Source organism: Camponotus floridanus, unplaced genomic scaffold (assembly GCF_003227725.1).
Source record: "Camponotus floridanus strain SB8 unplaced genomic scaffold, Cflo_v7.5 scaffold61, whole genome shotgun sequence".
NCBI classification, from domain to species: Eukaryota; Metazoa; Arthropoda; class Insecta; order Hymenoptera; family Formicidae; genus Camponotus; species Camponotus floridanus.
Genome location: NW_020229781.1, coordinates 964448 through 981410, shown reverse-complemented (window position 1 = coordinate 981410; position 16963 = coordinate 964448). Strand labels below are relative to the sequence as shown.

The following is a 16963-nucleotide window of genomic DNA, read 5'->3' as shown; positions in this document are numbered from 1 at the left end:
TACCATCTACACTTCGTACATAGCAAGTAGAGTGAACAGATGCGCTGCACGATCGTTGGCACTTAAGTCAGGGTAGTTAATACGTAATTTTGAATTAGCAACTAAGTTTGAACGTGCATCTGTATGTAAAAATACGTGAATGAATGCAATCAAATCGTACATCTTGAGAAATATATGTTGCCAAGTTTCAAGGTAAGCCTGTCATGTTAAATGATGGATGATGTTGAAGTAATCGCTCATCTTGAATTATTGTATTCAATATTTGATATTTAACTATTTTTTGCATATATGTATATATGTATATATGTATATATGTACTCACATGCATATACAAAATATGTATTTACACACGCTACTAGTCAAAAATATTACATTATTTTTAACAGTGAAGTCAGTTACTTCAAAATATTAAATATTATCAATTTATATTTCTTTCATTACTCTTATTTTATGTTTTAATAATTCTATAAACATGAGCAAAACAATTAGAGAAAAGAAAAAACTTTATTATATACTTTCATTTTCTGAATTTTTTGGATGATGCAATTTTTGATCAATTATGTATATATATATATATATATATATATATATATATTATACATAATCGCACATAGTGATATAATATCGTAATGATATTAAAAATAATAGACAACGATAACAGAAATAATTTTAATGAAAGGAAAGAAAATTCGGTGGCCAGATTCGGATTCAGCGCACAAAATTACGTCGGAAATCATTATTGCATCTTTAAAGAAAAAACCTCGCAGGCCTGTGCAATTTTTCTGATTTTAATGATACCTAAAGATAATTCAATTTTACGCATCATTAGATAAAGCAAGCAAAAATTTGTTTTGGCTTTTAAATATATATATAGAGTGTGAATTTCCTCCGAAATTCTTGAAATTTACAGAAACGGCTATAAACTTTCGTACATAGTCGCCAATGTCTTATCTCTTGTCATGATTCGTGCGAGCGTGTATAGAAGTTTCAGTCATTTGTGGCAAATGTGCCGAAGTATAAAATACGCCATGTGCATTTCATCGGCATAAAATACTACGCGAACGCATAGTATTTTGATACATTAGTATGCAAAGCATGCAAGCATGTATTCATAGGCGCATAAATCCTCATTATATCGAACATGCGCATCGGCTTCATAGATGCACGTTTGTATTCGTGTGTTTGAAAATCTGCCTGTTTGTAAAATGAAGATATAAATGCATTATCTTTTCATGCATTTTATTACATATATCGCAATAAATCGTACAAATTATTGGTCATACATATATGTATTAATTAATAAATTTTTATTAATAAATTCGAGAACTTATTCGCATATAATCCAGGAAGAATTCATGATAAAATTAATTCTTAAAATTATATTACAACATTATAATACGTTTTTAATACAAATAATATGTTTTTAATACAAATTGAAATATTCATATAAATGTATTCTATCCGCAAAAAATGTAAATAATTTAAATATGCTTAAATCTATTAAGAAAATTTGATAATCTCAAATTCTAATTGCAATAATTTTTTAATTTAAAAAAAAAAATGTTGTTATGCGATAATAGGGCAATATTTGTCGTAACAAGGCAATATTGTGGAAAATTGAAATGGTTGGATGTACAATGTACACAAACACACACACACACACACACACACACACACAATATGCGCTCGATATTGTGTGCACGTCTGTATATTTCAAGTGTCAGATTGACTTTTCAAACAATCGATCTGAAGCAGAGATAAAGACATTTTCAGTATTTTCTATTTCTCTTTATATCCACAATATAAATTGCGAGATATATCTCGTGATATTTAAAGATTAACATTGTTTTCATATTATGTATAATTTATAATGTTTGTACGTAAAACGTTTTTTTAAATAGCGTCAAATAATTATATGTAATAACAGACACATATGATAAAAAAGTTAAATATTTGATAGATATTTTCTGATATGTTAGACACGCGAATGAGTTATCGTGTCATGTAGCATAATTTGCGCAGACCACGTACACGTCTCATACATCTTAATGATTTTGCACGAGCGGAGTTATAGGATTAAGTTGAAATCTCCTAGGTGTATGTACGTGAATTCGTTCGTACACGTACGTGAGCAAAGTGATGCAGAAAGTCGGCGCATAACCCAGATATACACTACGCGTTGCGTAGCTATGCTTAGTACCGGATTAGTATTAAATGCAGCGAATAATGTCCCATGTATAAAACTGAAATATTGGACTTGTTACAATATTAGTTGTGCAACTGCACGCATTAATGGCGAAGAAATTGAGCAATTTTATGCGATAATTTATTACACGACAATTTAAGAGGATTATTCAAAATATTTAACTTTTCTTGCTATTGGTAACAATTATATATTTCATTAAACTATATCTTTTTTAAGTTCTCTCTTTCTTTATGATAGAGATGATTACAACTTTGCTCATTTCTTAAATTAACGTAATCGTAATTTGATCGTAATTAGATCGTAAAAGATCTTTTTTATAAAAATAAATATGGTACATATTGTGCTTGGTTTATATAATACCTATCTATGTTTGTTTTAATTAAATTAAAAAAATAAGAAAACAAAAAAATATAATAATTGCGTTGTCTTTTACTATTTCACTTTATCATAGAGTAATATTATTATTTAGCATTCGTGTTAGATATCTTTAATGTTGCCTTCTAGGAATTGAGGCTGATTCGTAAAGCAAAGTGATTGGCAACAGCCAATCTGCTAATGCGTTACCAGCCGAAACGTGAATATCTACATTTTACATTACATTTAACGATATATTATTAACGAAATATTATAAATATTCATTTTTTCAGGTTGCTACGAGAACTTATGAAAAGGAATAAAAATCATTTCCTTATATAATATTGTTATTTATTATATAATAACAATTTTTGTAGTAAAGAAATTTATAAATAGCTTCTCATTTTAAACTGAAATATTAAAATTTCTTCATTTTTTATATTTTTCATTAATCGCAATTAAAATTCAAATTGCTTATTTGTGATGTGTACAAATCTCATTGTCAGTAGTATAATATTCCATCTATATTGTAAATATCCGTTCTAATTGGTAGGGTATAGGAAGGAAAGAAATCGAGTGTCCCATCTGTTGCGTTCGCTAGCAGCTGCGTTAGTTGCGGCCATTGCGTCGCACACCCAAGAGACCTTAGAATAGCTCTTAAACTCCGTAAATCCAGCAGGATTGTTTCCGCTGTGTTAGCTACGAAACACTACAGCTTTAGGACTCGAATTTCTTCACACTCGCGGCTTTTTAACTTGGGTGTCCTTTTGAGAAATAATGCCGTTAATAACAATACCGCGAGTACACTGCTGCAATGCGATACGATGGTTTTGAGATTTTTGTAATACGAGCGACATTGTTTATATTGATTCTACCTTGATCACATTACACAAAAAATATTGAAGAAAGTGGATTAGAAACTTGCTATTTTTTTGAGATTTATCATTTTCATGTATATAAGAAAATATTCGTCCACTTATGTTACATTTGTTTGTGTGAGAAGAAAATTTTTAAATAAAGAATTGAAGATCAATAATTTATTTATGTTTATGCATGTGCAATAAAATATTACGGTTTTTACACAATCATAATTTTCATTTTACTTAGATTTTCAAGTAGATTCTAAATTTATCAAAAGCGTGCACAAATTACTATAAAGGAGCGTTCTGTATGAATATGACATACACACACATACGTATTCATATCTATGTCACCCTCTCCTTTTCAGGGATAAAATCTAGAGATCCAACAATACATACATATATATATATATATACATACAGGTATATATATATATATATATATATATATATATATATATATACACTATATATTGTTAGGTCTTTGGATTTCCCTGTCGAAGCTATATCCGTCTCTGAGAGGTAATCTCTAAATGCATTGTCACAAGGTGTTTATTTATAAACAACAACAAACATATTAGATTCGGGATAACTGTTAAATAATTCGGTCGTGGATAGTTCTCCTCTTCACATATTCGAATATCAAGATATTAAATTAATGAAACTACTCCTTTTTAATGCGTGTTCCATTATTTGCTAAAGCGTGCGAGAATGACATGATTTTATTTCGTGAATTTCAGATAGTTGCGTTGCTCGTTTTGACATATATTGAAATAGATTCACTGATGCAATAATATGTACATGTGTGTGTGTGTACTTTTTTTTAATTAAATCAATATATTATATCAATATATTATATCAATATATTTAATTATAATATTAATTAATATATTAATATTAATTAATATTATTTAATATATTAATATTATTTAATATATTAATATTAATTAATATATTAATATTAATTAATATTAATTAATATAATATTATTAATTATAATATATTTAATTAAATCAATATATTATATCAATATATTATATCAATATATTATAGAGATTATTAATTATTTCTTTTCTTCTTATGTATCTTTATATCTTTATAATACTTAAGCGTTTATTTTTCGAAATTCTTTATAAATTAAACATTTATTTTATCGAGTTCACAATTATTTTTACGGTTAATCAGTTTTAGCGACAATATATGACTTATCACTAAAAGGGTTAGAGTTTCATAATTCAAGTTTTAAAGGATTAAAGTCACACATAAGACTGCATCGATCACACCAAGTCTTCTATTGTTATCGTGACCATTCATGTGAGAAAAATTTCGCTTTACTTTGTCGACAAATGCGATCAGCGATTCTTTGGTCACTATAAAAGTAAAAGCGATATCATGTTCGCAGCTAAGTGTCCTCGAATGTCTGCAAGAGAAATGAAACGGATAAGAGAGAACAAAAAGAAACGTGAACATATGAAATTGACATAACTAATGGTTATAAAGCGTAATGCACTCCTTCAAGTAATTTTCTATTGTACGTTTTCTATTGACAGAAAACTTGGATTTGTCGAATCAATATAGATGATAAAGACAATTTATTAAGATAAGACAATTTATTAAAAGGTAATGCTTTCGTAAATACTTCATAATTGCTGATGTCTTTGCGTGATCAAATTTGTGTGGTCATAAAAAGACAAAGAAATAAAAAAGGATCACGTGCTACTTCTCTTTAAAAATAAAGGTAGATTGTTATAATATTTAAACTTTATTGACAGGAAAGAGTATTTTGAATATTTGCATAAATTAACATTTTTGTTTCGTATAGTTTATTGTACGCAACATGACAAGTCTCGAAAAAGTGTAAACGACAGTTTGTTGAGCGCATATAACTATTGAGAAATCTAAAAAAGTGAAGAGAAAATGCATGGAACTTGAAATCCATCAGTGAATCGGAAAACACGGATACGCTTCGCTCCCTCTTGAAATTTACCAGTCACCCTTAACACTGTAAAAAAAGAGAGAAAATTTAGTTCAGTGGTTAAAAAAGACTGTGAAAAAATATTGGGCACATGTGAAATATTGGACGAGATGTACGAAAACAGCAGTTTATCCGGGAGGGATTGCTGCGAGATTTTTTTCTATCATTTAAATTGCACTCTTCATAGTTGTCTTCTTCAAACTCTCTGCAAGTTAAATAAAAACATCGTTTTTAATAGAAGACTGTTTTTTGCGTGTATGTTTATAAAATAATACAATAAATTTTAAAAGAAAAGAATTTTATATAATATATAATAATATGCATCGTGTAAAGTATATTATGTAAGTATATTATGTAAAGTATTTTATGGAAGAAATATTGATGTTTATAAAAATTTTTTACACATATAAAAACACACATAATAACAAAATTAAAGCAAAATTAAAACAAAATTATTCGGATGTAATTGATGTAATGGATTCCAAATTTTTAAATGTAGTATATTTTAAAATAAAATTAATTTTATATAATTAAATTAATAATATACTTATAATGTGGTACACATACATACATTGCATCTAAATTTTTGAAAAATATTTTTCATAGAATACGAAGATTTCTATAATATAAAGGTAAAAATTCAGATTTAACTCGATATAAGGAAACAATAAAATCAGGTAGAACAGCGCTTTTAAATAATATAGAAGTGGAGAAGAAGCTGCAAACAATACAAAAAAGAATAAGATATTAAATTCGTGTAAGGATCTCACATGTATAAATCGAATGTAAATTTAAGACCATTCGCTGGCATAATAACTTTTCACTCAGTCTTTATAAGAATGTTCTATTTTGATCGTTTTACAACTCGTTCACGATGATAAATGTTTAGTTGTCCTGTTTCCCCTTTTTCTCTCTGTCTTCTTTTTCGTCATTGTTCTTGATTCTTTGAAATTTTTCTAATGAAAAATTTTTTTTACGTGCTCGAAAGCACTGGACAATCTATCGGGCATCGTTTATAGGAAGATAAAGTCCTTAATAACTCTCGTATGAGGTTATCGCAAGAAATGATGCGCCGTCGACCGACATAGCTGTCAAGATCCAGAAACTTCTACGATGCTATATAAAGTTCTAAAAGAAATAGAAGAAAAACGGCATTTTGTGCTTCTGCTTCCTAATCTAAATTTAGTTAGACTACATTCATTATTTTCAAAACTTTTGTCTTATTTCTTGCTAACTGATTTACATTTTACAAGTCAACGAGCTTGCGCTTAAATTAATCGTGTTAATTTTCCCGATTTAGATCGGTTCACTGGCGAAGACTTCTTCTTTGATAAGAAGCGTTAATTTTCGTCGTTAGCGTCGCATACGATTATTTCTCAATGAGAACTTTTTGTAGAAGTTTTTATTTTATATGTAATTTGACTGTGCATAAAACGATGATTTTCTAAAAAAATTAGAGTAATTTTACATGAATAACTTATCTCTGTAAATCTTTTCTAGCGCGCTTACAATTTTAACAATGTCCAAGAAGTTTATCTATTAAGTCTATAGCAGATTTAAATTTTTAGAAATAGCTTATATATATATATATATATATATATATATATATATATATATAAAAGAAAGATTTCTGGGATTATATAAAACATTTTAAGATTTTATAGATTTAAAATTTGGATTAAAAATTATTAACAATCTGTTTTTTAATGTTTTTGTACTCGTTAATTTCGTAATAATATTTAAAAAATGGTTATAGATAAAAAGAGATAAAAAAAGTAAAATATAGCAAAACTAATAAAATAAGATATAAATATATTTAAAGTTAATAGAAACGCATCAACATCATACAATTCCATCACTAATCACTATTATATAGATAGATCATATAAACTAAAAAGTTATATAGTAACATGTTCTGGGGTTAAGAGAAAGACAGATTAAAACTTTTTCAATTCCAGAAGTCGATGAATCTTTTGATCTGCTAAGGAAAATCTCTCGTTTCTTTACAAACGATTAGGTTAAAAAAGTTTTAAACATCTCCACTCTTCAGTTTAAAATTATACCGATTAATTATATAACACATAGTATTCAAACTTTTATTAACATATATAATTTTTTCCTACACGTAGGGAGAAATTAACTTTTTGCACAAAATTAAACCGTAGTAGTATGTGTACGATTATTTTATATTTTATATAGCCTAAAAATAAATTTGTTCGTATTTTTATTATGTAAATTTATTACGTAAATAAATGCAATCGTGTTCCTTAATATATATGATAAATTTATGCAAACTAAAAAATACAGAACTTGTATTTAATGGGTTATTCATCTAACGTTGAATGATCGTTTCAAAGTTAATAATTTCCATATATTTACAATATGGAAATAAAATCTTTTGCAACGATACGTCGGCAAATTAATATGGTATAAATACACATAATGTTGGTTAGGTAGAGATGGCTTTAGAAATCCCGTTGCAAAGCGCACTCATGCGCCTGAGGGGAGAATACCTTTTGCGTAAAGAGAGAATGTGTGTATCAGCAAGCCAACCTCTCGTGCCTTCCATAAACAAAGCGCAGAGAAACTCTTTATCTGAAGTATTTCGAGTGTCCATGAAGTTTTTACGAGATACACCTGATAGAGCCATTTCAAATACTTTTAATAGCTATCAAAGAAGTAAAATAGATTGATATCAGTTGAATAATCGATTGAAAGAAATGAGAAAATAACCGTATGTTCTAATTGCTGAATAAATAACTCGTTCAGAGAAAAAAGTTTCATAATTAAAAATGGATCTGCATTTGACATGGAGGAAAGATTTAATGTGTAACATGAATATAAAATTCATCTTCACGTGACTTTACTATAAATGTCGTGAAAATCATTGAAACAGGTACTTTAAAAATTGAAATAATTATTCTTTTCAAAAAGACCCTTCTTTTTTAATTTTATTTTTTTACATTAAATAAACGAACCGAATTAAAAAATTACTCTAATTTTAATTAGAATAAGAGTGTTATAAATATTCGAATAAAGTTCATTTAGTTAATACTATTAATATATTACATGTTAAATTTGTCATCCATTTATTGTAACTTTGTTAAATGTTACAGATGTTGCGTATTTCTAACTTGAATCTAAAACTATAATTGTCAAATAATGAGAAATAATAAAACAATTTGACGTTATAAACAGATTTATAAATTGCGTATCAACATTTATATTTATATAAACAATTACACGTCTTATATTATACGTCTTATATATTGCACGTCTTATTTATCTATCTGTATATATATATATATATATATATATATATATATATATGCATTGACTGTAATGAATGTAACAAATTTGATGCTATCTGACAAATAAAATGCTATTATTATAATTAAATAAGAGAATATATTAAATAAGAAAATCTTTTTAACATAATTATGCTAATATAAGTATGTACGTTTCGCATTTCTTTTTTTTTATCGACTTGATTATACAAATTATTATAACAAAAGTAATTGTTGCTGATTTACAAATATGTTTCATAGATTTACTTTCTATAGATTAGCAATTTTTAATATTCACATTTATTGTAATATTTATGATTATTTAATTCTTTTTGTAATCTTCCTATATACAGTGAAATTATCAGCAACTGTTCGTAAGGTATATTAGACAGCCTTAGATCGTGTATCAATATTTACATTTATATTTTAGATTATTCCGCGACCTTTCCCTGTTTCTTTTGCCAGCTTCTATATTTTTCGTTAAAATAATTCTTTATTTGAATTTAGTCTTATACCATCTGTGATACAAAGCGGACATTATGTCAAAGAAGGGTTTACACTATGTGTGGACATATTTCACAAAAGGCACTAACGAAACGAAATGTGCAATGTGCAAAATTTGTGATAAGACTTTTGTACTTAGAAAACATAATAGCATTGTATTAAGGCACATACAATGCAAGTAGGTCTGATGGCAGTATCCCTCAAATGATGGCTGTCACCTCAAAAATTTCAAATTCACAAAAAAAGATAAGTATTAAGATAAATGTTAAGAAAGATAAGAAATGGCCGTATTCTATAACAGAAGACAATCGACTAAAATGTGATTTTTGTAAGAAGAGTTTTAACATATATTATGGTATTACGGAAAATATGAAACACCATTTAAAAACAATCCACAACATTGATAAAAATACAGCGCAAAAATATCGCAAAATTGTGTCATAAACATATTAAACGAAGTTCACGAAAGAATAGAATGACGTGCAACTATTGCAAAAAAGTTTTTCAAAACAATAATTATTTCACCTTAATGATACATTTGATCAACGTTCATGATATCGATCTTTGGAAATCAGATCAGTAGGGTAAGAGAATAAATTTTATAATATTATTATTTTGCTTCTTTTAAATTACTAATATATACTTTTGCATAATAAGTAAAATGTGTAAGTAAAATTATAAAGAAAATAATAAAAAAATCAAGTATTTAGCATATGTTTATTATAAATATTTAAGTCAATTTAATTTTGATATTTATATCAAAATATATAATACAAATTTAATATTTATTAATTTACTATTATAATTTGTGTAATAATTTGTATAAATATCAAATGTGAAGAAGTAGTGAAAATACTAGATAATCGGGCAAAAATTTTTATATTTTGATATCATTTGGATATCGAATATTCAGAACATCGACTATTTAAGTTTTCTAAAATATTCCAAAATATTAAAATAATAAAGATTTTATCAATAATAACAATTTGAAAATATATAGGTATATATTGTGCACACAATTTAGATAAAATTTTATAATATTGATTATATATATACGTATAATGTATGAATTATTTATTATGTATTAATTACTTTTCTATCTTGTGCAGATTAAATGATGGATCAAGTTGTCTTCCAAATATAGAAGTTAATGATATTGTTACACCAAGTTGTATTTCAAATACAGAAGTTAATGATACATTAAGTAATGTTTTTGATACAGAAGTTAATGATATTGTTACAAATACAGAAGTTAATGATACTGATACATTAAGTAATGTTTTTGATATAGAAGTTAATGATATTGATACATCAAGCACTTATCGGCAGCCGCACACAACCTATAGTTTCGAATACAACTTAAATAATTTTTCAAAGTCTAATAGAAATGCTGAAAATATTGCTACATTAAGTAGCTATCAGCAGCCAACTTTTAGCTCTGACGATAGTTTTAATTGTGATGACCATGATAATATTGACAATTTTGATTCTTTGACAGAAGAATGTCTCAAGGAATTGAAAAAATTAAAACGTTTTTAATGAGTAATCATTTGCTTATGTTGCTTCTTTTAAATTTTATTGCAATATGAAGCAATATTCATATATCACACATTTACAATTATATCGACTGTTTTGAGTATAAAACTTGTTAATTCCAGTTATCAATCATCAAAAATTTGAAACGTTTTTAATATCTTTTTATATCTATAATTTTATATATATATTAAAATTATATATATATATATATATATATATATATATATATATATTATTATTATTATTATTATTATTATATAAATTAAAAATTAAATAAAAAAAAAGTAAATTATATATTAATTTGAACATTTTACATTTTATATAATTTATATAATTTTATACAATTATATATTAATATGAACATTTTACATTTTATATAATTTTATATTTTTATATTATAAGAATTTTATTGTCAATATAAAAGCAATATACAGGATATTTTCTTCAATAGATCATTAAATATGATTTATTATTTGTTCATGAAAAATTTAGCATAATGTATTACATGTGTGTGTGTGTGTGTGTGTGTGTGTGTGTGTGTGTGTGTGTGTGTGTGTGTGTGTGTGTGTGTGTGTGTGTGCGTGCGCGCGTGTGCATGCGTAATATATATTTATAATAATATATAATAGTATATTATTAATATAATAGCATATAATAGTATATATTATTTTATTTTAATTGAGTTCTTTTAATTTTTTGAGTGCGTTAGTAGAAAAACGCCATATAGGTCAGGCTTATCAGAGGTTTGCACTCGGTGCTAGTGACGTAACATATCGATAGGTGTGACATGGTCATGGAGTGGATGCGACAAACACCTTCGCAATTTTGTGCTAAAAGGCCAAGGTCACTTTTATCACTATATACCAGTGCCAATGTCGTTCTGTCGTGCCAAAAGTACAAAAGATTTCCAACCTATTTCTTTATGAGTCTCTCGATGAGGAACTGCCCGGAAAAAATTCAATTCCCGCCAGCCGGCGTTCGCATCGTTAAGGATAGGAAAAAACCGAAGCTGTGATAGTGTAATTTTCTTTACCTAACTCGTCTGTTCTTATGCATCGACAAAAGGTACGTCGCCTTTGTAATGAGATTGGGTCACGTACTGTAGGAACGTCAACGATATAAAATATTTCAGAGAGGCACTTGTGCAGAGTTTTTGGCTGAATGTGAAATTATTCACTATTTCAAAACGCTTAGATATTTCTTCAGGTTGATGTATTTCATATATTTTATCATTTTAATACTTTAATTATCAAAAATAGAACATTATCTTGGATTTGAAATTTTTTCTTTGCATCTTTTTTACAAAAAGATAAAAATTCTTATAAAAATATGTTAAATTTTCACATAACAACAAAATAAATAATTAACATTTATCTTAGTGCTAAAATTTGCACTTCTTTTGATCTTATTGTCATAATTTATTAATTCAGATTAATTTAAAAAAGTTTATTCTTTAAAAAATCAATAATAAAAATAATTAGTCATGGGAATATGATCGAAAATTAGTGTTCCAGCAAGCATGTTATTTCCGATTAATTCAGATGATTAATCGGAAAAGTATCGAGGCGAGTGTTCTCCTAAGCTGACACTCGACTACGACATAAATTTAAACGAATTTTGTCGATTTCTTATAGCGTGAAACTTGTACGAGAAACGAGTTCACATACATCCAGTTGACAGAAAATATTGCTCGGTTATTTTTCGACGAACGGCGGTCTGTCACCTTGCGAACCTTCGCCGGGATGCATCTAACTTTTATTTCCGTTTTCATGGATACCAACTCTTTCAGACTACTAGCGGCTACAAGTCATTACATTATATCGTTGCTAAAGACGAAATGACAGACGAATTGACAGTTGAAATTTTTTTACTATCAACTGTCAAATATGTCTAGCTTTGTAAAAAAATGGATGGAGTGGACATTTTTTTCTACAAATGTAAAATGCATTTATTTTGGAAATTTTACGTTCATATTGATCATAATGATGGAAATTTATCAATATTAACTACGTTTATTATACTACTTACACAGGAATGCTTTTGTGTTCATTTATTTAAGAAGATTGAAGAGTTTTATCTTTAAATTATTAGTGGAATTTCTTTGGAAGAAATGGCGTAATAATGACGCAGTTATAATATATATAATATAAAATAAATAGAAAGTAGAGAGTTTTATATATCAGAAAAGTTTTTTAAATTTTTAGATTTGCCAATGTAAAATTAAATTTGCAAAATTAGATTCACAGGATATTTCAATGAAAAATATAAACTGCTAATTATATGAATTCTATGTAAATAAAATTTTAATTTAAATGACTCTTTAGATGAAACGTGAAATGCTTAATTTTGCATTAAAACTGGCACATTGATTTAATACAAAAACTATTATATAATTAAAAATGTAATTAAAGTGAAAAAAATGTTAAACAACGTTAAAAATGATTAAAATTAAACAAAATTTCAGATTTTCAAGCATAATTAGGAAAATTATGATTTAGAAATTTTACAACTTTAACAACTGAATAAAAACTCTCTCTTTACCTCTTATGCAAAAATAGATAAATTCAAGTTTCAGGATCAGACGAATCCAATTCGGTTAGATTGATCTTTGAAAGAATTATATGATAGCAAAAACGTGAGGATTACAATGTTTCTCTAACCTCATGAAATTGATAATGACAGGAGACATGGTATTTTCGGTTGATTTTTTGCATGTGAAGGCTTTGAGAGGCTGTTCATTGATTTTTATTCCGAAAGAGAATTCAGTCTCTTAATTAAAAATATATATAATATATAATATAATATATAATATATAATATAATAATTAATACAAGTTATAAGCAGATTTATAGATTATCAATATTTAAATTTAAATATTGATTTAAATAAACAATTACACGTCTTATATTATACGACTTATATATTGCACGTCTTATTTATCTATTCGTATATATATATATATATATATATATATATATATATATATATATATTTATATATATATTTATATATATATGCATTGACTGTAATGAATGTATAATAAATTTGCTATCTGATAAATAAAATGCTATTATTATAATTAAATAAGAGAATATATTAAATAAGAAAATCTTTTTAACATAATTATGCTAATATAAGTATGTACGTTTCGCATTTCTTTTTTCTTATCAACTTGATTATACAAATTATTATAACAAAAGTAATTGTTGTTGATTTACAAATATGTTTCATAGATTTACTTTCTATAGATTAGCAATTTTTAATATTCACATTTATTGTAATATTTATGATTATTTAATTCTTTTTGTAATCTTCCTATATACAGTGAAATTATCAGCAACTGTTCGTAAGACTGTGTATTAGACAGCCTTAGATCGTGTATCAATATTTACATTTATATTTTAGATTATTCCGCGACCTTTCCCTGTTTCTTTTGGCAGCTTCTATATTTTTCGTTAAAATAATTCTTTATTTGAATTTAGTCTTATACCATCTGTGATACAAAGCGGACATTATGTCAAAGAAGGGTTTACACTATGTGTGGACATATTTCACAAAAGGCACTAACGAAACGAAATGTGCAATGTGCAAAATTTGTGATAAGATTTTTGTTCTTGGAAAACTTAATAACGCTGTATTAAGGCACATACAATGCAAGCATAATTCTGATGGCAGTACTTTCATCTCAAAAGTTTCACAAAAAAAGATAAGTATTAAGAAAGATAAGAAATGACCGTATTCTATAACAGAAGACAATCGACTAAAATGTGATTTTTGTAAGAAGAGTTTTAATATATATTATGGTATTACGAAAAATATGAAACGCTATTTAAAAACAATCCACAAAATTGATAAAAATACAGAGCAAAAACATCGGAAATTATGTCATAAACATGTTAAACGAAATTCACGAAAGAATACAATGATGTGCAACTATTACAAAAAAGTTTTTCAAAACAATAATTATTTCACCTTAATGATACATTTGATCAACGTTCATGAAATCGATATATCTTTGAAAATCAGATCAGTAGGGTAAGAGAATAAATTAATAATATTATTATTATCATAAATTTTATAATATTATTATTTTGCTTCTTTTAAATTACTAATATATACTTTTGTATAATAAGTAAAATGTGTAAGTAAAATTATAAAGAAAATCATAAAAAATTCAAGTATTTAGCATATGTTTATTATAAATATTTAAGTCAATTTAATTTTGTTATTTATATCAAAATATATAATACAAATTTAATATTTATTAATTTACTATTATAATTTGTGTAATAATTTGTATAAATATCAAATGTGAAAAAGAAGTAATGAAAATATTAGATAACCTGGCAAAAATTTTTATATTTTGATATCATTTGGATATCGAATATTCAGAACATCGACTATTTAAGTTTTCTAAAATATTCCAAAATATTAAAATAATAAAGATTTTATTAATAATAACAGTTTGAAAATATATAATTATATAGTATATTGTACATACAATTTAGATAAAATTTTATAATATTGATTATATATACGTATAATGTATGAATTATTTATTATGTATTAATTACTTTTTTATCTTGTGCAGATTAAATGATGGATCAAGATGTCTTCCAAATATAGAAGTTAATGATATTGTTACACCAAGTTGTCTTTCAAATACAGAAGTTAATGATACTGATACATTAAGTAATGTTTTTGACACAGAAGTTAATGATATTGTTACATCAAATTTTCTTTCAAATACAGAAGTTATGATGAAGAAATGATATTGATACATCAAGCACTCATCAGCAGCTACATACAACCTATACTTTCGAATACAACTTAAATAATTCTTCAAAGTCTAATAGAAATGCTGAAAATATTGCTACATTTAGCAGCTATCAGCAGCCAACTTTTAGCTTTGACGATAGTTTTAACTGTGATGATCATGATAATATTGACAATTTTGATTCTTTGGCAGAAGAATGTCTCAAGGAATTGAAAAAATTAAAACGTTCTTAATGAGTAATTGCTCATTTAAGAGGCATTTGTTTATGTTGCTTCTTTTAAATTTTATTGCAATATGAAGCAATATTCATATATCATACATTTACAATTATATTGACTGTTTTGAGTATAAAACTTGTTAATCTAGTTATCAATCATCAAAGATTTGAAATGTTTTTAATATCTTTTTATATCTATAATTTTATATATATATTAAAATTATATATACAGGGTGAGGCATCTAAAACAGGCCACCTGAATAACTCCGTTGGTAAGCCGAATACAAAAAAATTGTTCAGACAAAAGTTGTATGGTTTCAAGGGGGACATATGATGGTGTCATTAGTTTAATCTTGAAGAGCCACCCGAAGGTCACGTGAAGGTCAGCTCCAACTTTTTAAATGGGACACCTTATATGCTTTTGCATATTCTTATAACTCATCTCAAGAGCTTTCCAAAACACTACAATTATGTTAGTTTTCATTAAATACTTTCCAAGTTATGAGGCTTGAAATCATTTTTTAATTTTACATAAACCGTAAAATATCTTGTAAAATATTCATTTTTCGATTATTTTACCTTAATACTTTTATGTACAAAATAATGAGAAGAATCAATTGGTGTAAAGAAAACACATAATTGCTTCGAACAAAAAAATGTAATTGTTAATTGCAAATTACATTTTTTTGTTCGAAGCAATTATGTGTTTTCTTTATACCAATTGATTCTTCTCATTATTTTGTACATAAAAGTATTAAGGTAAAATAATCAAAAAATGAATATTTTACAAGATATTTTACGGTTTATGTAAAATTAAAAAATGATTTCAAGCCTCATAACTTGGAAAGTATTTAATGAAAACTAACATAATTGTAGTGTTTTGGAAAACTCTTGAGATGAGCTACAAGAATATGCAAAAGCATATAAGGTGTCCCATTTAAAAAGTTGAAGCTGACTTTCACGTGACCTTCGGGTGGCTCTTCAAGAAACTAATGACACCATCATATGTCCCCCTTGAAACCATACAACTTTTGTCTGAACAATTTTTTTATATTCGGCTTACCAACGGAGTTATTCAGGTGGCCTGTTTTAGATGCCTCACCCTGTATATATTATTATTTATATATATATATATATATATATATATATATATATATATATATATATACAGGGTCTACCAAAAGTGTGGAAACCCCTAAATATCTCGGAAAATATACGTTTTACAGAAAAGTGTTTCCAACAAAAGT

At 26.3% G+C, this 16963-nt stretch overlaps 1 protein-coding gene across 1 annotated transcript in view; it reads left to right on the top strand.

The window, feature by feature from the left end:
- The window catches only part of LOC105254467 (glutamate receptor ionotropic, NMDA 2B), a 176159-nt gene that overhangs the window by 49716 nt on the left and 109480 nt on the right, over window positions 1-16963 (top strand). The gene's annotated exons all lie outside the window — the stretch shown is intronic.